At 41.7% G+C, this 27,784-nt stretch overlaps 1 long non-coding RNA gene across 1 annotated transcript in view; it reads right to left on the reverse strand.

Moving 5' to 3' along the window:
• Positions 1–27,784, reverse strand: part of LOC116654330 — a 93,852-nt gene that overhangs the window by 41,707 nt on the left and 24,361 nt on the right. The gene's annotated exons all lie outside the window — the stretch shown is intronic.

The raw sequence follows: 27,784 nt of genomic DNA on the forward strand, positions 1-27,784 counted from the left end.
ACCACCACAACCTCTGCATTGCTGGGCACTGCCAGTTTTACTTCACTGCCTCAGCAATGGGGATACCCCCTTACAGTCCTTATTGCAGTCATTGTAACCAGATGCTGTGTTTACATAAAGTCAAAAAGGAGAAACAAAACTCAGCTTCTGTTTGGTGCAATGTAAACCTCTCTTCTAGATTGATTCCATCCACTCTCCAGCTATGGCTGCCACATTAACACATGCAATTAAGTATCATCTACAAATACATTAGCCTGACAAAAATGAGAATGTGGATGTGGCGCAAACCTTAAATGCAATGTTATAGAAGATATCATTACTACGTATTTACCATCATGAAATGCTATGACAAGCCTTTATAAATCAAGACACATTTGAAACAATCCATCACAGTCGTTTTGTTTATCCCCTGGGACAACCTACACCATACAATGTAATGGTCACTACATCTCTCCTATTAACTGCCATAGACGTTCAGTGCAAAATTACTCAAGATCAATTATGTTTGCAGAGAATGATGTGTGTTATTGTGTGAAGTTCACCTCATAGCATCCAAAGCCTTTTTGCATCTCAACTTGTAAATAGAAAGAAAAGATTTTGGCAAGAGAGCTCTGCAGGTACCTTTTGTTCACAATTAAATCCAGTGCCTATTGCGCCTTGAAAGGGTGGTTCTTAGGGCATAATAGAAACTCTGCTTCTCATACGTTCATTTTCTAATGAGGTTGAAAATTCAGTTAGTTACAGTAGCACCCGTGGGGTCAATAACAGACATGCTTGGTTTGATGGAGCTGCAGATACTCCCATACTTATTGTTAAACAATCCATGAAAAGAAGACCTGGGTTATTGAGCAGAACAACATGAGACACGCGAGGTGCTTCATCCAAAAAGAATATGAAGGGAGAAGGAACAAGAATACAAGGGATCAACTGCTGCATGTTCCCAAAGCACTTCCCCTACTGCCCCATTCTACAAATGAAACTTGACTGCCAAACATTGAATACAGGCTGGAAGCAGTATCCAAAAATGCTCCTAAATGCACAGTCCCTAGATATCTTCCCTCTGCCTGCTTTCCCTTCCCCCTCACCCCCATCTACACCTACAGCACAAAGCCTGCAGTGCAGAGCCCTTATTTTATATACATATACACACAGATCTTCATATTTCTACAAGTGGCTTCCTTGGACACTGTGCAAGTGCAAGCACTCCCCATTGCTTCCAGACAAAGCCAGATTAGCAAAGAACCTCAGCGTTACTGGGTAAATCTGTTATCAGACTGAAACTAATTCCTACTTTTCTGAACAGCCAGCTTGTGAACCCAGCAAGAGTTGCTATCTCCCACCTGCCAGAGTCTTCTTAACAGGTCATCTTAACTGATGCAATTAGAGTTAAATAATTACTCTCATTCACCCTCATCTTGTAGATAAGTGGGGATTTTTGTAGGACTAGGGCTTATTAAAACATGTCCTGTTCACAGATACCTGTTTGGAACATGGGTGGGATGTCAGCTCACAAACTCAAGTATAAAAGCACTGATGGAAGAAGGTGGAGGTCTGAACTGAAATGTAAACACCCAACAGCTGTGACTTCCTTTCCCTTTTCACACCCTCCTATAGAACAAAGGCTATTTGAGGGGTGGGCACACAGTACAACCAGCATCCAGCCTTCTAACAAACAGGAGCTCACATGAGGAATGGGAGCACACTTCAGCTCAACACACTGTACAGTTGCCTCAAGTTCAGTCCCGTTCTGTCTCAGAACTGGGAACAAGAACAGAACCTGCAATGAGCAGCACAGAGACCTGAATGGGTCACACTCAGTGACATCCCCTGGGCCCTCCACACACAGCAGAAGATGTTCTCACATCTCTAACAGAGCTCATACAGAAACCACTGCAGGAGGAGCAGCTTTTGGATGGATAGAGGGAAAAAAATACTGAGAGAAATGAGTTCTTTCCCTGCATGTTTTTGTTTAGTTTTAAGGCCATTTGGCTGCTTACTCAAATCCTCAAACCCTTCTGTTGCGACAGGAGGCAGCAATGGAGAGAACTGCTGGTGACAAACATCATGGGCTGATTGAAACTGAACAGAACAAATCCCAATCTGTCCTCTGCTGAGCAGCCTTGTGCTTTTGGGTGGGTTGGTTATTTTTCCCCTCTTCTCTTAGCGAGATGTTTGATTTTACGGAGTCAAGGTTCTCTCTATTTACCTCAGCTTCAAGGCTATCTTCTCATAGTATATTTTTGTTCTTTTCCCCCCCTAGCCCTGTCAGATCTAATAACTAACAGCAGCCACTATCAGACTCAAACCCAAGTATTGGCCAAAGCCTCAGTCCCACAGAAATCTTTGTTCATGGAGAAGAGAACCACAAGGAAGCAGCCCCAGCTACTGCCATGCTGCTGGAGTTGGTGCCTGTGTGCCATCATTCCTCCCCCAGCAGGAGGGGAAGGCGTTATTGCCATACACTTTAGCCCAGTTTAATTAAAGCTTTCAAGAACTTTGTGCTTTTGGAAGCAGCAGTGCCCCAGAAATCCAGAGAGCCGTCCCTCACTTCTCACTCATGCCCATTACAAGCACCACTTTTGCAGACTTAATGAGAAGGGTGGCTGAGTGGTAATTAATGACATGAATGCAGCAGCTGAGAAATTCTCATGATAGGGGGGAAAAAAGTAACACTGGTTTGTGGCATTATGTTAAAACAAAACATGAGGTCTTCTATATAACAATATAAATATATAAAACAAATACTGAGGTCTTCTAGTCTTACTCCATCAGTGTAAGGAGACCGTGAGCTCTGCTCTGCCTGCAGACAGCACATTTCTGTTCCAGGCTGATCACACTAACAGGGCCATACATTGGAAATTGTACGTGTATCAGCCCCCCATGTCCCCATTTTGCCTTGGGATGGGGATACAAACTGTACCAAAAAATCCCTGGGATACGACAGCATTTTAATCCCTCTTTAGTGGAGAACCAGCTCATTAAATCTTAACATGAAGGTTATTTTATTATGAAGTGACAGATCTGGAGATTTACTCCCCCATTCTTCACCTGCCTTCTCCCTCCTGCTTATTCCTTTGTATTGGTTAATGGCCTTTCTCTCGCTATATAATCCTGTCAGGAGTGCAAAGATCTCTCTCAGGACGCCTCATTTGGTGTAAATCATTCAGCCTGTGCTGCTGACAGGAGAAAGCCAACATGCCACGACTGATGCAGAGAAGGAGTTCTGTCCTACACTCCGGTAATTGTCACTGCATGATAAGTAAGTGCAAGATTTAATAAGGTCATAAAATGGGATGGCAAGAGCTGGTGTGAAAGGTAGTTTTTTTTCATTAACATTGTGAAAACCTGGATTCGGAGGGACAATAAATTAGAGCAGTTGAGCAGAAATGACCTGTTTGATTATTCAACGCTTTGCAGCATCCCAGTGAAAGCAGGAGGACTGGGAGCACCTCTGCCATCACAACACAAGTAAATACCTCTGGAAGTGTTAAAACCGTTATTCCCTATGGCACCAAGCTGCTGTTAGTGATGTCAAGAACTAGAATCATACCCTGCATTATTAAGCAAGCTCGGTTTTTGCAGCTAGGTTAGAGTTTTCAATGTGATATAATTAATGACTCATGCAGAGGGCCAGACCTGGGATTCTGATGGCATTCTATTTAATGGATACACCCCCATGTTCACACAGCCCCCGCAGCCCCATAAGAGCTGCTGCTGAGTGACTGGGAGGTGACACAGGGAGCACCATAGCAAACTATTCAAGGCCAGCATCACTAAACCCTTTACAAAAGTCTCATACAGGAATTTCTGAACAGCTCTAAAGTAAAGCATAAAAATACTTCTCCATTAAAAAACTCCTTCCAGATAAACCTATGCACCATAAGAACTCACTGTCTGCAAGACTGGCCCCAGCAGCTTCACATGGAGGGAGTGCTCTCCAGCACCTCTCCTCCCTGCTGCTCCATAACATAAATTTCCATTGGCTATAAGCACTGCAGTGCCCTCTCAGATACCCCTAAAAGGCTTTGAAGGCTGCATTGCTTTTCCTTTCAAGTCAAAACCCAAACAGCACAGCAAGTCAGTGGAGCACAGCCCAGATTAAAGGCATTTGGGGACAACGCCATGGAAGAACACAGCATAGTGCCCACTACAGCAGTTGTGAAAGCAGAAAGGAGCAGTGACAGCCCAGAAAGCAGCAATGCTGTGGTCCCCTATCAAGTCAAATAGTAAGCAAAAGGAAGGAGGCAAAGCAGTTCCACAGCCACTGAGGTACACGGATCTGTCTGCCATACCTGTATCCATCACTACCTGCAGGAGGGACCTTCAGCTCTGGATACCAACATGATACCTCAAACCTCTTACACACCTTGAAACCACACTTTCCCCCCCATCAAATGACAGCAGAGTGCTCACCAACAGCCCCGAGGTTTGCACTACATCCAGGTCTCCCCCATCAATGTGCTAATTAAAAGCAGAGGTTTTTGAGTAATGACACCCTGTTTGTGGGTGATGAGCACTTTTGAAAGCTTGGCCCTCAGTTTCTTTATCCCTATTTCACACATAGAGGCACTCAGGTAAACAGCACTGAGCTGGAAGAAGTAGAGACCAGAGTTTTATGGAAACACCAATACCATTAAAATTCAAAGGAAGGAAAGCACATTAAGCCTAAGCTTGATTTACAAACTTTTCTAGGAAGCAACGGTTGTTTAAACAAGGTGTTATGATCAAACTAATTTATGGGGCTGTAAGACAGAGTCGTGAAACCTCTGTACTTAATATTTATGGGGAAAGAGGACTTAACAGTTTTGCTGCCTAGAAATTCAATTAAAACGTGACTTAGAAAAAAAGGTGCTGTGTTTTCTCCTTGCATTTTGTCCTTCACTAATTACTCTTCCTGCTCAAAGCCCTCTGCCATCTAATACACTTGGAGAAAGATCTTAGCAAATATCAGCCTCATTAAAACCCTGCAGTACGGAGATTACCAGATGTGTACCAAAATGGGTGATGGGCTTTAAAATATACATATATATGAATTTTCCATTATATTTCTGGAAGCAGAAGTAACACGTGGAACAGAATGTCATTTTTCTGGATGAGTGAGTGAGCCATCATAAAATATCCCAGACAACTGTGCACCGTTTTACCCCTCCTTATTTTAATCCTACACTATACGGCACTATTATACATGCAAAGAAGTAATGAGGCAGGCAGAGGTTATTGCTAGGGACACTTCTGGGATGAGGAGGGGGGTTCCAATGCAGGAGACTAACCTCAGGCTATCTGAAATTGAAATTTTTGGATAAATTAATAACTCAATGTGAGACCAGACGGTGATGCTGTCTGTCCCCTGCAGGGCTGGAAATGTCTTTTGGCATTAATATAAAGAGAAAGGAGGAGGTGTTACCTGTGAAGACATACAGAGAGGCAGCGTAGCTGTGCTGATGCTACAGAAGAGCAGGAGGAAGGAAATAAATGGGAAAAGACAGTGCCCTTCCTCACTGCTGACAAGCCAGGTGAACGCTCCTGCTGCCTGTGGGGAAGCAGCAAGAAGCACTCAGTAACTCCCCCCATTCCTCCCAATGCTTTCGGGATCTTTTTTCACCATTAACAAAGGAAATTGCCTCATTATCCTCATTATTATTCATAACAGCGCCAGAAATTTTCTGAGGTGTTTTTACAGAGCAGATTAAAAAATAAACCAAACTAAACAACCTCCTCCCTCCCAGAGCTGAAGGGTTTGCAGTGTAATTTGCACATGCAGCTCCAGGTCACAAACAGCATCTCCAAAGATGGGTGAGGAAAGATGAAGATGAGAGCAATAAAATCACACTGTTTGCTATTTCTGCATGCAAACCAAGTGCAACATTTGGATGAAGTGGTGATACCTGAACGGCCAAGAGAAAGGGATGGGGAGGGAACAACAAACAGAAAGGGAGACAGTGGGGAGGAGCAAACTATTGCAAAACATGAAGAAATAACAGCATGTTATAGAACCAAAGCCAGAACCCTCTGTTTGGTCAGAGAGGTGGGATACTAGCACACAGACAGCAGCAAGGAAAGCCTACTTGTTAACAGCAGCAAAACCAAAGCTTGGCCTTGCATTGGTTTGGCCCTGAGTTTCTTAAAAGGGAAAGAAAGGAAAATGAGAAATGAAAATACCTCACTGTAAGCATCAGGTAACCAATGGACTCCATTTCTGCCAGATCCATCTACCATTTGGATGTGACTTATCAACTTGAGCCTCTGAGTCATGGCCAAAGCAGGGGATGGGATCTCTACTACAAGCAGTGATGCACTTTGCAGCACTGATGTTGGGTGTGCATGTCAGCATCACTAAGCAGCCTTTGGCTGCCTTTAGTACAGTATGTGTGCGCAGCCTCTGAAGTCTCATTATTCTATTAGGCTTTAATGGCATTCATAGGTTGTTTGGGATTAATGAGGCAAAAGTCCTCAATCAAGGAGCAATTTAAGAGTACACTGCTAATTCCACAGAGTTCTGTAAATGAACTAATTCAATACAAGTTGACCTTTTTATCTTGGGGAATGATTGGTGTCTGTATTTTCCCTGTGCAGAGCCCTTAAGCAGTGGTGATTTGGAAGGGCACTTCTGGCCCTTCTGAAATCAATCACATTCCAGGTGTTGTGAACACACAAAACACTTCCTCAAGTAACATGCAGGGGATCCCACAGATGTGAGGATTATGGCAATGTCCATCTGGCTAAGCAAGGAACATGGTCCCTTCAGAAGGCATAAGGAAAGGAAAAACAACCCAGTGGGTTCATTTCTAAGTCATGGAATAACGTTTCAGAATAAAACCACTGCAGAACATTTCTTCCTTAACACTTACAGATCCCATCCTATTGCAGCAGCATACAGACTCCTTCCCTTGTCATTAAGTCTTAGGATGAGATAATGACACATCCATTATGTTAGCCATACAAGTCACAGTACAAGACAGAATAGTAGAAGGCATTTGGAGATGTGTGTTGATCAGCACTACACATCAAAAAAAATGAAAATTCATCATAAAAATAAGAACCATCAGGTAATCTGTGCCCTATAACTACAAAAGCAATAGCATGAGCTCAGAAATAAGTTAGCAGTGTATCCATCCCCACATGAAAAGGAGAAGCAAAAGTGCAACATAAGCCCCTGGAAGGACTGCTGTTAAACAGCTTAGGAAGGGAATAGTTTTGTCTAATTTGAAATGGCTCTTTCATTCTCTCTTTTTCTCATTTAATTAAGATGAGATCTGTTGAAATAATGGCAATGGATAACCAACATTTGTGCCAGTTGCCAAGAACACAAGGCACATTATTGCTTTGTTCACATTTAGTTTTCCTCACAATAGTGGTGAGGTTCTGAAATAACAAACACAATTAGTGCTTTTCCTTTCATTTTATTTTCTGAATATGATAAAACTTTACAACTATTCATTATTCTGTTAGCAGACAGTTGCTAATTTTACTCTAAATTAATGTATCCCTGTCGTGCTGCAGACTGTGTTTTATAATGCAGTTTATCAGGCTTTCTCCTTCCATCCCTTCACCCATTGATTCCAGCAGCCTTTGTGAATGCTGCCACTCAAGTAAGAAAAAAAACAGTAGAAATTGAAGATATGCACTTCTACCTATAGGCAAATGTTTGTCATTACAATCTGTTCTTTCGCAACCTGAATGTCAAAGCTTAAGTGTGGGCTCAGCTCCCTGGACAAAGCAACTTTTTGGGCTCCCTACCAACACACAGCAGCTACTTGAGGCCCAGAGGAAAACCAGGAGCATTCAGTGCCCTGCATTGCTGAAGAGGTGTGAAGGGAAGAGCAAAAGATGGCTTTGGAAATGGCCTTTGAGTATTACTCCCTTCCTTAGAACAGAAATGTACCTCAATGCCAACCTGCAAGCATATTCCGAGCACCACTTCACTAAATTGCCTACTAAAGAGGAAAAAGCAGCCTCCTACTTCAAGGCAGCTATTGACTGGATTAGAAGACAAAAGCATGCGATTGCATTGTTTAAATGACATTTTCCCATGAATTTTACCAGTAAATTAAACCTCCAATCAGTCGTAAAATCCCATCACAAACAGAAGTTAATGCACCAAAATAGTTGCTGTGGGCAAAGCACTCACTGTAGCCATTTATCTGCTGATAACAACTCTTAACATCATCACAACTGGGAACTCTAAAGGCACATCTGTGCAGCAGCTCTGTCCCAAACTGCCCACCCTTCCCTCAATTCCAAGCATGGCACCCAGTGTCCAACAGACCCACCAACTCCTGCTGCTGCTACATATGGATCCCCCTACAGCTGGGCATGGCTACACCAACAAACTACCATCTCTGGTTAAACTGAACAGATATTTTACAGGAGAAAGAACAGAATCCTGTGCAAAACATCCAACACAAAGAGAAAAGAAGTTCCAAGTATGGCACTCATACTACAGCATTGGTTTTCCCAGTGGGTGATTAAGTGCAGTCGACTTTTAGGTATTTATTTGCCTCTCAATGCTGAATACCATTGGCAGTTTGTATTTAATCTGTGGAATCCAGTGGTCAAAGAAAAACATTTTTTAAATACAGAGGAGATTTTAAAGCTATTAACTGTAATTTTTGTCCTTTTTACTAAGCTAAATACGTTTAATGTCATGCTTCAGGGCCAGATGATTGAGAGCTGGAACAGGAAGAACTGTTGACCTATCCCATTACACACATTTACACAGCTGGACTAAGCTTTAAGAGACTCAGGAAGAAAATTCACTGCAACTGGGACTCAAAATACACGATTTTATTCACTTGTTCCCATCTATGTTCTTTCAGAAGCCTTTATGAGACTTAATTCAACAACAGCTTCTCGCAATGCAGTCAGATCACATTACTACTCCTTGAAGACTTAGCTAATGAAACGGACACATCTCTGTTTTCTTTCTACATTCTTGCTTTAATTATACACACATTGTCCGTTATGAAACCTTGCCATGTTGTCACAAGTGGCCTCTGAGCTGAACTCTGCCTTGTCAAGATAGCTTTATCATTCATAAATATTTCAATGAGAACCAAAGACTGCTTATGAAAGATTGATTTCTTACAGTTCACTGACCCTTCCTCTGAGGCCTTTTATTAAAATTAGAGTAAACTCATTCTGGAAATCTGAGAATTGTTAATATTACAGGCTGCTAAAACACAGAGTCCCCCAAGGAAGAGATGCATTAACACCTTAAAGTGATACATCAGTCTAGAAATTAATGGCAATCAACACAGTTTAAAAGTTTAAATACCTGATTCTGAATGTGAGAATTAAGGTCTTTAATGGACTTTAAATTAAATTGAGCAGGTTCTGTACTTCAGAGGCCTCTAGTCCAAATATGACTTTGGAATATTGAAGAAAAACTCCAGTTTCATGTTTGGGCACCCAGGAGGTTTGGTAAGGTCATCAGCTGCTACTTTGTGTGCTGTGCAGATTCCTCATTTAACCATATTGCTGGAAAAATGCATCTGTGCCATTGCATCACTTTGCAGTACAAACAGATCTCCTTTAAGATCACAGAATCACAGACAGGTTTGGGTTGGAAGGGACCTTAAGGAACATCTCATTCCAACCCCCTACCCAATACCCTCTACCCTTTGATCACACTGCCAAAAGCTCCATCCAACCTGGCCAAGATCCAACTTCTGATAATGATTTCTGTTCCTATCTGGTGCCTCACGTGTTTTAGCATTTTAAGTTAACTTCCTCCTGGTTGGTTTATCGTGCTATCTAGGTGAATATACACAGATTACTTCATGTGACTGATGGAGCACCTGCAACATGAAAGCATTGCTTTGGGTGGAGTCCCAGAGCTGCTTCCCTGCATAGGAGGGCATGTTGTTATGATGGTACAGAATGAGCACAATACCAATGAGGTCATTAAGGGCCTGGATCTGAGGAATGGATCATTCGTGCTACAAAATGGCTTAAGCTCATTCAGCTTCATGAATCAGCACGTTCTTTCAAGAAGCAGAACAGTTGGCAGAAGTGAGTTTGCTGCTGTTGCCTTTGCTGACAGCATTCTGCTGTTATCTTGGCAGCAGTGCAGAAGTAACAAATTGCATCCGCTTCTTTCTGCTGTTGTCTTTAAGGCAGCTGCGGACTGTAATTTAAACCTGGTTTGTCTTCTCCCTGCATGCACATCTGAGCACATCCATGCAAATTTTGGTTACTTGCAATAGCCTTTAGCATTATAAAACACATCCTGGATGTCATGCCAGATCAGAGAGATTCCCCCAAGCCACCTATGAAGAAAAATAGCAACTGTTGAACAGATGTCATAGTCTTAAAGTCTGCTGTATTTTCCTCTGTGACTTCCAAAACAGAGACTTTAAACCTATTATTTTAATTAATTCAAATCCAGTGGTTAGAAAAACCACTCTGCCCTTCCTAGCAATCACACAAGAGGCCTCACTCAGATGCGACTTCCAGCTCAAGTCTAAAGGCTAGGTCTCAAAATGAAAGAGAACAAGAACATTGTGATACACTTTCAATCTGTCATTGAGAAGGTTACCTGTTGGGGAGAACCCAGAAAGGTCAGAGAGTGGCAGAGAAATTTAGAATAACCTTAAAATTCATGAGCTAAACTCTTGATCCTGGGGGGAGATGAACTTGGGTCAAGTTAAAGAGAAGGGAATAACATCATGACTGCATGAGAGCCTTGCTGCAGTGACTATCAATGAAGCAGACAAACCCGGTCTAAGGAAACCATATCAAGACCCATCACCCTCAGACTAATTTAGCACAAGCCATCAGCCACCTGTGACAGAGCAGGTCATACATAAGAAATTGGACTAGATTCTAGTTGGTGACTAGCAGGAAAAATAAACCCTACAACAGCCACTGACCAAACCTTCCTTCTGCTCTGGGTCCCTCTTCGTTGCCCACTGATGAGCTCATTTTGTAGCCATGAGGAAAAACAACCAAAAACACACAGAGGGAGGTTTGTGTGTTTGGTTTTTTTCTTAACCTTTTCCCAAAGTAGTTGACAGCCATTTAAATATTCAGCAGCACGAGCATTTAGGCTGACTGCATTGCTACACTGCGGGCTCCGTTCGTCGCTTTAGATTTCCCAGTAGAAATAACAAGTCTGGTGTGAATGGAACATTTGTGATATGCAAACTTCTTCCTGCTGTTCACAAATAGAAACCTGAATGAGATCAGCAGCTCACTGCCTCCTCATTTCTCCAAGTAGCTGTTGTTTCCTTGCCTTTACAGAGATCAAAAGCTTCAAGCCTACACACTTGCTCTCTCCTCATTTGCTAAGTTCTGCCCATTACAGCTACTCCTAAGAATATTCATTACATCAGACGTACAACATAACGTTGGTCTGAGGTGTGAGCCAGAAGGTAGGAGAGCTGTTCCTTTGACTGTTCCAAATGCCAAGAAACAAAGAAAATCTCTGGGACTGAGCACAAGAAACAGTTTATATACAACACAGGAAAGCACCATTTTTACTCTTAGCAACATTTATCACTTCAAGTCTCACCAGCAGCAATTGCAGCTCCTATATTAGGCTGACATCTGGCAGAGAGGTTGGGATAAAAAGCAAATGGAGAAGAGCCTAGTGAAAAGCCAGCAAGAAGACACAGTCATTCATTTCTCACACAAAACCAAGCTTGTCATTAAGTGTCACTGCTACATCAACCGCTGCACAGGACCAGATCTCTGATTCAACTTCTAGGCTCTAAACAAGACATGGTGAAAATCCTCCCCCAGAAACATTGCCTATAAATGGCCTCTTTGGTTTCAGAGCACAGTTGGGCCAGTAGTGGACTTGCACACATGTGCTGCTGTTATCCAGAGCACCAACAGATAATAGACATTCAGAAATACCAGCTTGACAAGGATGAGCTCACTAAACCCATGTCACCTGCACGCAATGTAAGGAATGAGGCACGACCTTGCAATGGGAATTCCTGATTCAGGTACTGAGCACTCAGATCCAAAGCTCATACCCAACCAGTCCTACATCATTCTGGGGCATTAAACTGAGAAAAGGAAGTCAGAAAACAGTTGATGAAGCCAATTGGAAAGGCAAAACCAAGTAGTACATGGATGCAGACATATAAGGGATTTCTCCTGTATTTTACAGATATACCCACTCCCACTGAATGGAGGCAGAAACTTTGCCCTCTATCATAAGGTCAGTTAGATACACACCTTCTCTGCCTTTATATTTCCTTACAGGTGAATGGAATAAACAATGTAGGAACACATTCAGCTTTGCAGTCTCCCTGTTTCTACTCCCGACACCAGCCTGAGGCATTGCCTCTGAACATGCAGCAAATGCCATAAAAATTAAGATGAACTTTCTAATTTTGCCTTCTTCCCTATTTTTATTTTTAAACAAGGTACTGAAATTCAACATCCATCTCATAGAAGCACTTTGATGCTGTGTGACCTTTGTGTGACATTTCCTTTGCATCTGTGTACCACAAGAGACCATTCTGCCATGTAACCCCCTCCCAATACAGCACCATGCCTACAGCAGGGAATGATAAAGACTGCTGTGATGAGTGCTAATTCTCGTGATTCTGGAAGGCTCTTTAAATCAAAGCACTGAAACTGAGAAGTGAGGGGCATAACTATGAGGTTTATTGATTGTTCTTCACTACATGAGCATAATTCTACCCTGGCAATTCTACAAAGCCCCTGTGTTTATGCCTTCAAGGCACATTTGGGTTGTTATCAAATAAAAGTAGCAACTGTTTAGCAACCAAAAGTGTTAATCTTAGAAACTACTAGCTTAGCATATTTAATAGGTTTAGCTTTACCTTACTGTTCTAGTTCAGAATCAACGCGAAGCCTTTTGCCCTGCTTGTAACCAAAAGGAAATGAAGCACACAAGCAGAAAAAACTGGAAGAGAACCCCATAGAATCATCTATGAAACAGATAATAAGAAGTTGGTTGCCAAAACTGTGGCCAGTTATAGCCAGGCTGAAGTTCATATAAATGCTGTAGAATTATTGTATTTAAGAAAGATAATAATTCAAAACCAAACCTTTATAGCACCCACAGAGTGGGTTTTCTGTTTGCTATGTTGTTGGGTTTGGTGGCTTCTTTAAAACACCTTTGTAAGCTGTGTTATCTGCATCACAAATCTTAAATTCACCGGTTGAAACTCTTGCAATTTCCCACATTATGAACATCTGACCTCCAACATCAGGAAATAATGAAGGATTGATGGATCCAGATGTGCCAGCCCCGCCAATGGGCAGATGTTCATTTTACACACCATTTAGAAATCCCCAGTGCATTTGATTACATGATGATAAAATGACTAAATAATAAGAAGAAATGGAATAGTGCTTAGAAAGTGAAGTTTGCACTTTCCCACTATGGAAAAACACATAGATTCGGGCACGCAGATTACACTGAGATTGTGGGCAGATTTACTTCAGACATTTCTAATAGGACAACTGGAAGTTTCCACTATAGGAGACTGCTCCGTCAACTTCATCAGCCTTGCATCTCAAGATTCTAACATGGAATGCTCACAAACCCTTCCTCCAGTAGGTATTTAGCCAATGGGAATTACCTCCTCTGCCACTGAGTAATACCTCAGTTATTTCCCACTTGATTCTAGGGCTCTTCTGACTTCTTAAGAGATTATTTTTCCTTCTGTTACCCTTGTCCAATATGGCACTTATTGTTCGATGCAATGCACATAAAACTGTCCATGTCTGCCTGTGCTTGTCACGCCTGGAGAATGCTTTACAACATCATAAAGCCACAAAATGCCTCAGTGCTTAACAGAGATCTGTCATTCTATCATTGGATCTTACAGGCTCCTCACACAACTCTTTGCAATGCAATGAGATCCCTAAGCTGAAAAAGAAAGAAAATAAGCAGATGCTGCACATTCACACGTGCTTCCACCTTCATAAATGCTGATGAATTATTGCAGGTCACAACTACATGCAGTTGTTATCAGCCATAACCAAACTGTTGCTGTAGGGTCTGGTTTTGGGACTGCCAAGTTTTAGGTGCCAGTTGTAGGTGTTGGCCCAACTGTCCAGTGACTGCTGTTCCGCCTGGGATTCCAAACATCCTACTCTTGCAGGGGAAGCTTTCAGTCTGCAAATCTGTTTGTGTTGCTGTGAACAATTAATTACATTATATTCTAAAAGCATTTTACCGAGGAGTTTATTTATGCGCAGTGCTCTGATAATGACTCTGATGAACAAGCTTTCAGGAGCAGACTTAAAATGGAAGCCGATCAGTTTTGAACATAATTTCATAGCTGAGTGCACAAAAGCTCATTCTTTCAGTGGGATTTTGCCTTCACCCCTTTTATTTGACAAACCACTGACAAAGGCAATTCTATTGACCAGATACATTGGATTAAAACACTGCATGATATATTCGTTGGGTTCTCACAATTATGTTGTACCATCTCAGTCTGATATTACAGATTCACCTCAGTTACTGGAACACAGACCAATTCCCGGCTATATCTTGCTCAGTGTCCCTCTTGTCTCTCACATTGACTGGTTCCAAGTATTTCTAAGAAAAAGAGTTTAAGCAAATACTCAAAAACCTTTCAGCTGCCACTGCAACAGAAGGCACATGTCAGGCCACAAATAGCACACAAAGGAAAAGCTTGTCTTCAGCGGAGCCAGCAATGGGCTTTTAGAGCAAAAAACAGGAAAGCCAATGCCATTAAAAGAGAAACGAAGTCCAATTTTAGGGTTTGAAAAGGATTCTGTTAAAGCTCAAAAGTTTGACTTTCAGCTCTCAGTGGAAACGTCTTGTCTTGCTGCATGCAATTTTCCTCCCTTGTGAAATGGAGTATGTAACAAACACCAAAAGCAAGCTATCTGCTCAGACAAGCTCCCTTGCTTATATTCATCCACTTTCAGCGCTGCTGCCTTCTGATTTCAGATGCCCCTTTGCATAAAAACCGCAGCAGCAAGGAATTAGTTCTCTGATGCATGCAACCCTTCCAACTTCGATTGCAGCTTCTCATTAGGTAATGATTTCTACCCTAAGACCATCCATCTGTCTACAACAGCATAAGCTGTTGGGCAGTAAGGAATTGGATAAACCTAGGTGGTGTTCTAGAGAAGCTGCTTCCAAACCAATGAGAAGCAAAACCAGTCAGGATTGAGATCACACACACAGGTTTGTGCTGGAGCTGGGAGCAGACTGATGGGAGACTGGCTGGGGGAGTGGGACTGCAGAACTGATAAGCAGCAGCAGAACGCCCATGTTACATTACCTACAGGGTGACAGATAGAGATGAATGGACAATGGACCAGTTTGTTGTCCTCACAGCCCTGAAAACACAAGAATGCAATGCTGGGTTTCTCACTTAGCATTCATTAGGTCTTCAGTGGATGCTAATTGCCCCAAAGAACAAGAAAAAAAAGCCCAATTTCTGAGCTGATATTGGAAGAAAAACAGAGGAAAGGGGCAAATCCTTCGAGCATAAACAGATTGTACTATTTATACATGAAAATGTTTTCTGCATCTACAAGCTTACCATGCCTAAGTACTTTAATTAATCGCAGCGGTTGCTATGGTAACCTTTCTAACTCAATTACGGATCCACAAAGAGGTGCAGAGTGTTTATGAGAGAAGCAGGTAACTCTTGTGCTGAAACTGAAGCACAGAGCAGGTATCACAAAAACAACAGCACTGTGCAGTCACTGTCGCACAACTGATGCAATGGATTTATGCTTAAACCACATCTGAGCCCTGTGGTCACCACCAATATGAATTATCTTACAATTCTACCCAATCTGCAGCCTCTGGAGGGCTGATGCAACAAGGGAGCAGCAGCAATAGATTTATGCCAGGGTAATTGACACAACACAACTGATTTCATCAGCTCCATTCTGAGCTAAGCAGAACAGCAATGTGACAGGTGCAGAGGGTTTGGGTGAGAACTGCAGCTTTGCAATGAACGAATGAACTCATAGGGCCTGCAGCTAATGCAGATCACAGCTGTCACAGCAGACTGACCTGCATGACCTTAGCAGGTAGAGATCAACCACCTGAACTTAACAGAACATTCTGTTCTACCAGAGGTTCTCTCTGACACTACACAAAAGTCACTGTAACTGTTGTTTGTGCCTCAGTTCGCAATCTGTAAGAGCAGGACTGTAACTCCTGGTTGATTCCTAAGCAACTTATACATCCAAAACATCAGCTGCTCCCATCCATTGATAAGGTTTGTATTGAGGTTACTATCAAATTAATTATGCCAAAGATTGATGGGAGATGGGATGGGCAGCAAACCATCAATTACTGCAGGAGCTGCTGCTTTGCTTTCCTGCATCAGAGCAAACAAATGCTTTGCATCACAGCCTCCAAGAGCGATGCAGACATTAGCAAAAATCAACTTGCCATGTGAACTGGCTCCCATTCTTTTCCACACCTGCACTGCTCATACCCTCACTTCTCTACTGGCATTTGCTCAGGAAGAGCCTCACATGACAAGAGACACCACTTTTCCAGCTCCTGTGCCTGTCACTGCTTGTCTTAAATGGGACTTTGAGTCTCAACAGCAAGATTTCCCCTCCTGGATCCTGTCACATCACGCACCCTTTTCTCCCCTTTCACACAAAATGTCTCGTTAGTTATTTCTAAAGGTGTCTTTAGTGAGACACAATGATATTTCTTTGCCTCTCTGCCCCCATCCTTTGAGGTCACAAGCAGAGACTTCAGCTTGTTTCTTAAAGGTTAAGTTCAAGTTCCAGGAGAGCAGCTTGAACTTTGGAGAGCAAGAGCAGACAAAAAAAAAATGTCAAAACCTTCAGAGAATACAATGCCATTACGTGAGAAGCAGTGAATGTGAGTGATGAACTAGAAGGTGGAAAAGCTGGACAGCAAATAGCAGCTCCCTTTCAGAGGAACAACTTTGTCTTTGCAAACCAGCTGCTATTTTGTCAATGTTGGTTTTGCTCCTTTTTCCTCCCTGCTTTGCTTTGAAGAACCCTGCAGGCTGCAGAGGGGCAGTTCTTATTGCAGCAACAGCCCCCACCAGCCCTGGCTGCACTCCCTCAAGGATACACATTAACTCTTTAGAGGTGGATATTTCCCAGCCTGTCCCACAGACAGATGCCCAATCCAAGTCAGAGTATTCAGAGCTTGAACAACTTTTGCCTTCCTTTTCCATATGCACTTTGAAATTATGAATTTCAGCTCAGCTTTCTGCACTCATGACTACTAGTGCATCACTTCTGTAGGCACTGTGATCACTGAGATGATCACAGTCCATCTTGCAGCCCTGTTTTGCATCAGGATCTTATGTTATTCATAGCTATACAACAGACAGTGTTAGAAATACCCAAGTATGAATAGGAGCTAAACAGCCCCTCCTCATTCTGGCACGAGTCCTGGAAAAGTATCACTTATTATCAGTATTGCATTCACTCTGTTTGGATCCATATTTGCAAGGCACAGGTGGAAACTACTTGAAAAACTGCTTTCATTTCAAATCTCATAACTGAAAGTGTGTTTTCCCCATGCATAGATGACCGGTACTAAATCTGAACGCTTCATTTTCTTCCACGTTGAAGAATTCCTATTTGCACACCTACGGATGGATCTGCCACATCCATGCAAACACCCTAACAAATGAGTCTGAAATATTAAAAACCATGAGCTTATTGCTAAATAATTAGGAATCAACAGGCTTTAACATCAGATATTAGCCAGCCAGCTCTAGATAATACAGAATCAGAACTGGGCTGGGTTTATAAACACCCAGAATGTTCTCCATCCAGGCTCTTTCATAGAATTTTCCACTGCTCAACTTTTGTACACACACAGCTGTAGGCACTGGACATGATTTTTTACCTTGGCAGCATTTGTGGAACAGAATCTGATAGGGAATTAATCCATGTCTCACCAGCACAGTGAGGGTCTCTAAGGGCCTGGATTATCAGGGTTAGTTTAGCAACTTGCTCTGCTACAGCACATTATACATGAGTGGACATCTCTAAGGGGCAGAAAGAGCTGCTGAGGAATCCCAAAAACATCTTGCAGAAAAACAGAGCAATAGAAAACCATTCTGTTTTCCTCAGCACGTTTTGGTTTAGGCAATAAGAAACAGCAGAGATCACCTATTGTCTGTGTCAGCTACAACAGTGCTCAATGATTTTAGCAAATTCAGGGATGCTTGCAAACTTGCAGCTGTTGTACTAAACTATCCTAGATGTCTTTTCTTCCTATCAGCAAATTCACAACTGCATTCGAATCAGCAATAAAAATAATTGTAGCCATTTTTCTATTTATTCTTACATATACACAATGCGTCTGCATGTATGCGTACAGATGTTAATTGTATGTAAAAGAGATTGGATTAAAGAGCACAAGTAATGGCAGATGAGACACTTCCATTCAAAGCTCTCATAGTCAGGGAGATGGGGGACTGGAAACAATGAAAACAAAGTCTAGGATTCACTCTGTTGTGCCATGAGTTGTACCAAGAAGCACTAATCAAAAGAAATAGCTGGATAAAAAGAGAAAAAAAAATAAAAAATCAAGTGATTTATATATACAGATAGATTTTTCTCAATGTCTGCATAGAGATTTAAGGCAATGAAGGAAAACCAACCTTGCTTCAAGGCATAAATCGACCTCTAATGGATTAGGACTTTTCCTGCAAACTGGTCTTCATTAGAAAGTGCACAAAATCATTTTGCAACGTAATTATAGGTGCTAGCCACTATTGGAGATGTTATTAAACTGAAGTTCTACCAGGCCTGATAGCACCATATGGCCGTTCCCATGCCACTAAAGAAACACTTCTTTCACATCCAGGGTGTAAGTGGATTACAGCAACTGCAATAAAACACGGACAAAACCCACCTGACCATCCTTTATATGTATTCCCCATGAAACTGCTGCTCTAAGAACTGCATGGAATTCTTACAGATAAGGAAATAAGGGATGTGAGAGACTCAAAGTGGGAGTGGATCTAACGATTGGCTAGGAACCAAATCCAGATGCTCCTGTAATGTAAAAGCAATCCATGTTATTCAATGCAACAACGATGGACTTAATGACTGACAAACAGGCAGCGCACAGAAAAGCACAAACAATCATTTCTGCTATTTACAGTTTATCTGTTCAGCTTTCCTCTATTTCTGTCCTTCTGGCTTTGCTTCCAAGGGAGATGAGATTCGAAAATCAACATACTGACCTGTAACACTGCTGTAGCCCTTCACAGAACAGTTAATTAAACCTATTGTCCCCCCCAGTCCAACACAAAACAACATTCCTAGCAGTGCTGATCCCATTCTTCTCCTAATTGCATCCTGCACAATGCATTCTAATAGTTCAGGGCATCTCAATCAGCGCTGCTTCTGAAGCAAAGGGAGCTCTGCCAATTCACAGAAGTTGAGGTTACAGCTATATTGGGTCAAAGATATTTCTTTGAAGCACGTAGAAAACGATTAAGACTATTACTGTACAAAGTATTCAACACACTGCACACGTTATCAGGAAGCTTGGAGAAACAAATATTGAGAGCATGAGGAAACAGCTGATACCTCTAAAAAACATCATTAGGAAGCTGAGATATCACAGCCCGTGTAGGGATTATCCTCCTTCTATTCGTCACGTTTGGCTTTATTATCATTATTTTGTTTGCTTTGAAAGGGAACTGAAGGATCATGAAGCTCCAACCCCCTGCTGCAGTTAGACCTGCCAACCTCCACATTTAATAACAGCCCAGGCTGCCCTGGGCCCCATCCAACCTGGCCTTGAACACCTCCAGTGATGTATGGAGCATCCAAGGTCTCTCTGGGCAGCAGTTCCAGCACCTCATCACCCTCATAGTAATGAACCTCCCCCTGACACCCAACTTAAATCTTCCTTCAACTTCAGACCATTTCCCCTTGTAAACAGTGTTAACATGCACTAAGTCTCTATTCTATTTTCCATGGAAATAAATAGGAAGCATTACTTTTGGAGCAAGCTAGTAGTATCAATCTTTAACACAGAGATTTATGTCATATAAATAGAAATGTGGAATCAAGCATTAGGTTGAGTTTTAAATGAACAGCATCACCTGCAGATTTCACCAGGTCTTGTAAAGGGATTTTAAGCACAGTCAGCCAACAGCTGTGCAGAAATTGTTTTTACCTGAGCTCAAAACAACAGCACGCATTTCTAAGATCCAGTAACAAACACTGATAACCAGGAGAGCATTCGCCCTGCATGAGCTGACCTTATTACACACAAACAGTTCATCTATAATGCATTTAACTCAAGTTCTTCTTGTTCTAATGAATTAACTGCACTCTAGTGGACTGCTGCTGAGAACTTGTTTGGGGAAAATAGCTCCAATAAAAATCACATCAATAATAACACCTCCGAACCATTTAACAGTCAGGAAATACTCAAACAATGATTTTCTCTCTTCTCTTGTCAGGAAGTCTTCAGAGGATATAAACATACCACGATAATCTTCTGTAAATTGAGTGCAAGCAATGCTTTTAAAAATATAGCAATCAATAAAGAAGAAAAGAAGGCCCCGCAAAGGGACACAGTTTCTTTAGGCTTCAAACACGATGTCCTTACGCCATTTAATTACTCCAACAGAGGAAATTCTCTCTTAATGGTTGCTGACAACAGCTGCCATTTTGCATTGCAATTCTGTTCGAAACTTTTGAGAGTCCCTGAAATTCCTTGCAGGCGATGCTCAGTGTTTAGACAAGGCTATCTATAAGGATGGCACAGTCTGTTTTCATGAGATCACCCTGTGAGATTCTAATGCATTATTTATATTACTGTACAGGCAAACCACGGTACTAAGCGCTACATGAACATGCAATTGTGACAGTCCCTGTCCTAGATAAACAGGGAAGACCTCAACTGGAGGATGCATTTAAAACATATGCCTAATGCTAAAAGCATATTTTAAATCTCATTGAAGTCAGTCTTCCTTTTGTGCAACACACCAATTATCTACCATGCAGGCTACAGTGTATCTAGGAGAATTACAGGCTGCCAGCTGCTAACTACGTTAACACAACTATGTTATGCCCAAGGCACAACAGCTTTGCTACCATATATATCTGCACCATCCCAACTTAGCAACGGGTGCAGGAATCTGGGCCCATGACATCAAACAGTGCTACAGGAATCACTTTAATTACTAATGGAGAGCTCATTAATCTGAAGCTGCCTCCTATAAGAGGCTTCTCAACAGACACACAGCCCATAAACACTGCAATAGGAAGGTGGTTGAGTCACCATCCCTGGATGTGTTTAAGAGCCGTTTGGATGTGGTGATCAGATATATGATTTAGCAGAGGGTTGTTAGAGTTAGGGTACTATGGTTAGGCTGTGGTTGGACTTGATGATCTTTGAGGTCTTTTCCAACCTGAGTAATTCTATGATAAACCAGACCTGGGAGAGCATATAAACCAATTTCTCTTGCATGTGCTGTTATGCTTCATAAGGCACATCAGACTTCTGCTCTCTTCCAACTGCGGATGCTCTGTGATTCTAATGGGACCAAAGACATTCAGGACGTTAAACCAAGCCTACCCAAACATTGGGTTAAAGCAACCAGCCTGAAGATCATGCACCAAGTGTTGAAATGGCAACAACTTCTTTGGTTTCCTAGCTGAATACAGCACTATTTGCAAGATTACTTGCTCTACTACAAATAGCTTTCCCCCTTACTCATGAGCTGGATTTCCATGCACAGGGGAAGACTTGCATGATGCCCCAGTCTCAGCTTTCATCAGTTAGCATGGATTTTTTTCCTCCATGAGAGCAGTTTCTCATTTTCACATACGGAGCTTTCATGGATCACCCGGAACCACAAGCCATGACATGCAAGAGTAAAACCTGAGCAATGGGGGGAAGGGCAGGGTGGCAAGGAATTGATCTGTGGGTCAGCCACAGAGTAATAAATAATGAATCAAAAGACACAGACAGTATTTTATCTCTAATCACTCAACCTTAGAATGTTTCCCACTGTGCTCGAGTCTTCAACCACCTTTAAAGAAACGCATCACGATTTAGTCCAATTCTTCTATTATTTTCATAAAATTAGCTTTTCTATTTATAAGCAAGTTGCTGCACCTATCTCAGTGCCCTGTCCTTAAGCACCTCCATCCATCCTGCACATTATCCACATGCTGCTCTGCATGCCTGCATAGTTTACCAGTTCTAGTTCTTTACAATTGCAAAGTAGTATTATGCTTAACAGCGTCAATCTCTGTTTGCAGTTTTAAGACAAACTTCCTTCTTGCCATTGGCAATATGCAGTTTAATTGGATGCTGTACAAAGAAAAAGCATTTCAGAAGCGCTATGACATTACAAAAACAACTCATTCACTGTGCATTTAGGCAGGCAGAGACTCAAAACTACATTGATTTGCACTTTATATTTTGAGATGGGTGAAAAATAAAATGTAAATTGCACAACCCATCAATTCTGGTTGCACCATGAAAGTCTGCAGGGCTGCACTGAGACCTCTTCCCACTGTCCATCTGCTCCTCATTCACCTCCTGTGCAGTGCAGCAATGGGGAGGACCTGGTAAGCTCACTGGGGAGCATCTGCTTTGGGCAGGAGACAACAGAACTATGGATTGGCAATGATCCTACAGTGCCAAGTTTCCCCCCTCCAGCTGTTGAGGATTCCTCACCCAAACATGGTGAGTTCTTGCCAATGCTCACACAGCACTTTGCACAAAAGATTATTTTCCCTTGACACAAGGAACCCAATGACCACAGCTCCTCACCACGACACGACAATTCTAGTTTCCTTCCATCCCAACTGATGCAGTTACAGTACAAGTCATGAATAATAACTATTAGTAAATAAATAGAACCAAATGCAATGCATGAGCCAGCAAGGAGCAGAAGAGCAATCAGTGAATAAACTTGGCATGAGCAGACCTGGGTTTCATAGCTATCCCTCATCTCTCACATACACCCACCCCAAAGCTGGGTGATTTCAGAAACAGATGTAGAGTTCTAGAAAGCCAATGAATCAACATACAGTTCAATTACACAACCCATTCAAATCAATGGAATCACAAGATGTAACACCAGGATATAAAAATCCTACAAACAATAAATAAACCAGACCTGTATTTAGGGACCAGCTTGTTACTTGAGTCTAAAGCTGAGCTTGAGCACATTGTCAGCACCTTAGCTAGCCAAAAGTAAAAGCCAACAAACACAACATGTCCAGACCTCACAATTCCCTTAAATGCCACATATTTCCAGGTTTATAGCCATTTCTTTTACACACTTCAGGGTTTCTGAATGCAGCACACGTGTTTATCCCTGCACCTCAGAAAGGCTGTTAGTGCCTGATTACACTTTTCCCCACTAGGACCAGATCTTGAGGGGATCAAATACGCCAGGCCATCAAATCAGACTCATAGGACTTATACAACTTTCAACTCCTAAAATATTTCAGAGTGATTAAACTAAACCTTTTCTTTATTCTTATGCCATTTCCTAGACAATGAGAGAGCAGACATAACTGCAAATTATCAGATATCTATGGAACATAATGATTAAACCGTTTGCTCATAACATATCATTTTGGTCTCCAGAAACAATATGCCCTTAAAGGACTCCATTTCTCCTGCACTGATTCACCTGTAACAATTTACTCAATTCTGTCTCTAAACATCTCTGTGGTCGCATGGGCTGATGTTGGGCACCTCATTCCCACACACATCCATTTTGCCTCTCAAAGTTGCTATAGAAGTGATGAGTTTCCCTCGTTATTTTAGAAGACCTTATTATACAGAGCATTCATCTGAAAGTTTCACTGCCTGGAGATATGCAAATCTATTATAAAACCAGTATTCACTACAAAACCATTTCCAGAGATGGAATACAATAAGTGACAACACTGGGTGTTCTTCCTGCATCTGTATAAAGATGCTCACTTTGCAGCATGTTCAGACACCCCTTGGTTGCCAACTATGCTGACAGAAGGCACAACACTTTCAGATGGTTTAATTTTGGCCTTCCAATCAGTGCTGGTTAGTGTGACAAGCACTGGTTTAGCACATGACAGCAACTATGCAACCCCAACCCTTATGAAGGAGGTTCCAGCATTCACTCATCAGCTCCTGTCACCTAAACCAACAAATGTTTTAGGTAACACAGAACTAAAAGACCTAAAGATTAATAGCACTGAACAGCCCCCAAAGCCTACATTTGGCTCCTGGCTTCCTTACTGCTCCTTCCACAAAGGCTCCCATTGTATATATTACATCTGCACAAACATACTCTTGTGCTTGCATACACATCCTTCAGAAACACAACGGAAATTCTGGATCCTTTTCTCATTATCATTTCATAACTCAGCCGATTTAAGGCTTGTTTGTGTTTTAGCTGCTGATGTTAAAGTAACGCTTACCCTGAAGCTTTCATAAAACTTTCAGAACTGCTATTATTTTTAACCTGCTGCCGGAGGCAAATCCTCCAACAGAACGCACTTAGAAGAGGTCATCTGTTTCCTCCCAGTAAGCAAACTCAATTTCCTTATCAGGGCAATAAATACCACCACCAACAGCAGAAGTGCAGAGCAGTTCCCACTTCCACTGCTGTTACAGTAGAACATTGTTTAAGTGATTCAATCAAAACCACCCTTGTCTTATCTCTATTTTTAAAGCAAAAATATTACAGTAAAATTAAATACCTCCCCATTCAAAGACTAAGATTATTATTACTCTTTTTACATCCATACAGATTGTTGTTTTTCTTATAAGCAACACTTCAGTACCCAGCATTCTTCATTTCTCTCCAATTGGTCTACAGAAACTGAGAGTTCATTTTATCTGTTGGGGGAAAAATAAACCAAGCATCTAAATTTGGGGCGAGGTGGATCTCCAACATAGGAAAATGACAGTGTTTTCCACCTTAACCTCTTCAGCTAGAGTTGCTAAGTAACCATGACAAACCACTGCATATTCTCTGCAGCATCTTCTCTAAAACCTGACAGTTTGATTAATTCTTCTGACTACCAAACCTGAATGGTGAATATTCTACATACTTACCCATTTATTTAAATAAATAAAAAAATAAAGACTGCATGTGATTTATAGATTAAGGTTTATTACTGAGCTGCCACATTTAGGTGGGAAACTAAAATCCTCTTACAGCAGAGAAAGGTGGAATGTGGAATAGTGGCTTCTTTTTGACTCCCATGCCAGTATATTTCTCCATCTTTAATACTGTACGTATTTGATTCTGAGCCCTGCAACTCAGTGCTGGCAAAGATAAAAAACATCAACATCGATTTCGTTTTCTTCCAACTGCTGACATTCCTCCACAAGGAAGTTCAAAGCATCAACAAATATTACTTTCAAGCAGCAGGAGAAAGGCTTCAGGTGCATCAGCACACACGGACAGCACAGCTCCCTTCACTTTACCTCTATAGACCAACTGTATGGATTCCTGTGCTTTGTATTGTAGCTCATCAGATGACCAGGGCACCTCCTCCAGCAACAGGAAACGTGTTCCTGGTATAGAACATTTGCTATAAACAAGTCAAGTTACTTATGCATTCATATCCTACTCTGTTGTCTCAGACATCTATAAACATTGACAAAACCAAAGACACAATTAAAATGTGATCCAAATGATATTTTTGGTCTGTTTGTATTTTGTCTCTTTATCAGAACAGCTTAATGTTATCTGCTGAAAGGAGAAGAGCCTAATGTGTATGTAATTATAGCTAGAAATCTGCCCTTTAATATTAGAGAAGGCCCAGAAGCAGAAACACTATCTCTATCAGAGACTGTTCATTAACAGAACAATATAAATGAAGAGCTGCCATTATGCAGCTTGACTACAAACCAGTGCATCTGATACCAAGCAGCATTTCCTGCCTGTTTCAGATTTCTATCTTGAAAGAAACCCACCAAATAACTCCAGCCCTCCTGCAGCTGTGGGCTATATAGAGCCTGCAGACTCTATATACCTATATATATATATATATACACACCTTGAGCCCACTCACACTGTTACCCATTCCTCCCTCAGGGCCTTCCATCAGCTGCAGGCTCTTTACTGACTATGAACCTCTATGAAAGCTATGATATGGGATATTTTAGAGGTGATTGAGCTTTATCATCCAATTCCAAACCCTTCTCCAGCGTGCTACCATGTTAGTGCAGTTAGCATCAAGCATTTAACTTTTGTGTTTTAACCTCCTGAGCCAAACACTGTGCTTCTGTGGCTTTAATCAAAGCACGGCTTTATATTTGCTTCTGTAACTGCGTGATAAATTATTAATAACTTATAGCCTCAGTGAAGCCAATAACGCACCAGTTAATGGCATTTATGAGAAGTGACATGTTTAAACGCATGTAGTTTCAAGTCATTCTTTCCTCTTTAATGGGATCGTGCTGAAGGCATCTGTTGTACTGGGAAGCAAATTACTTTCACAGGACATGATCAAAAGCTGTGGAGGAACGCAAAGCCTAGAATTCTCCAAGGAAGAACACAAATTAATAGCTCCATCGGCAGACTGATCTCCTGACCAGTCTTACCAGCCTATTCCAAAGGGTGATATTACAAATACTATATGATCTTCAGCTATTCCTTTTAAAACACACCAACAACTGAAGTGCTGTCATGCAGCGTTCCTCAATTCCTTCCCCATCAGCTTTCTGAGCTGCTTTCTGGAACTGGTGCTGCATCTCACTTAGTATGGGCAGTTCACCTCTGTCAACCTCAGGCTGACCATACTTCACAGCCACCTGAAAGCCACCTCTTTAGACTGAAAACTGACCATGCTGCAGCTTTAGCTCACTTTATTGTACTCAGGATGAAAAGTTACTTCCTTACTATTTGCTCCTCTCCACACTCACCCTGCAGCTCTTCTCACAGCACAAAGGTGCTTCACAACCACATCAGAACTGCATGGATATGAAAGATTACAAACACTGAGTCTCCTACTTGACAGGCTTCTAAGTCTTTCAATTCTGTTTTCTAATATACATATTTACATTCACACCAGCCTGATTGATCTGTAGTAAACAGGAATTTCACTGCAAAAGTTTCATGAACACATAGGTAGGATATTATCACATAGTTTTATCACAAGATCAGCAATAAATGCTATTCATCTGAAGCACCACGGCAGTGAGCTCCTCTGATTAATGAGGTGACAGTTTTGTGCTGTGAGATGGCAAAAGGACTTGACAAGACTCACAGTTTTGCTCATTGACTCTAACAGCTGGAATGATGTTTCCTAACATTCTCTCACGCTTTGTCAGTAATATATTGTTCTTGTCACCGTCTCTTCCAAATGGATTTGCACATCAAGGTGAGCTCCAGCAAAGCAATAGGAAGAAAAGGAAGAAATGGAGATATGACCATCCAACGTAGAGAGCCTTGCCCAACTCCCTCAATTAAGCTATTTCTAGTTAAAGTAATAATGGCCATATTTCTCTATTTTCTTGATATTTAACGAGGTACATACAAGCAGTTGCACTGCACAGCTAAAAACAGAAACACATGCCATATAAGAGATTGGTCAGTCCATTCCCATTGCCATTTCTGAAAGGTTTCCATGACTTTATACAGTGGACTTCAATCCCAGATTGGCTTACAGAATTGCAATCTATTTTTAATATACTTTAGTCTAAGGAACAGTATGCTGCTAGTACAAATACTTGATTTATACCTCTGTTCTCCACATCAGAATTTCTCTCCATTTTTAAGCCAAAAATCCAATTCAACTCTGGCTGAAGAGGATTTTAACCCTAAAGTTTCATGTGTGAGTTTTGGCTCGTGGGGTATTTTCATTG

This window comes from Coturnix japonica, chromosome 22, assembly GCF_001577835.2.
Source record: "Coturnix japonica isolate 7356 chromosome 22, Coturnix japonica 2.1, whole genome shotgun sequence".
NCBI lineage: Eukaryota > Metazoa > Chordata > Aves > Galliformes > Phasianidae > Coturnix > Coturnix japonica.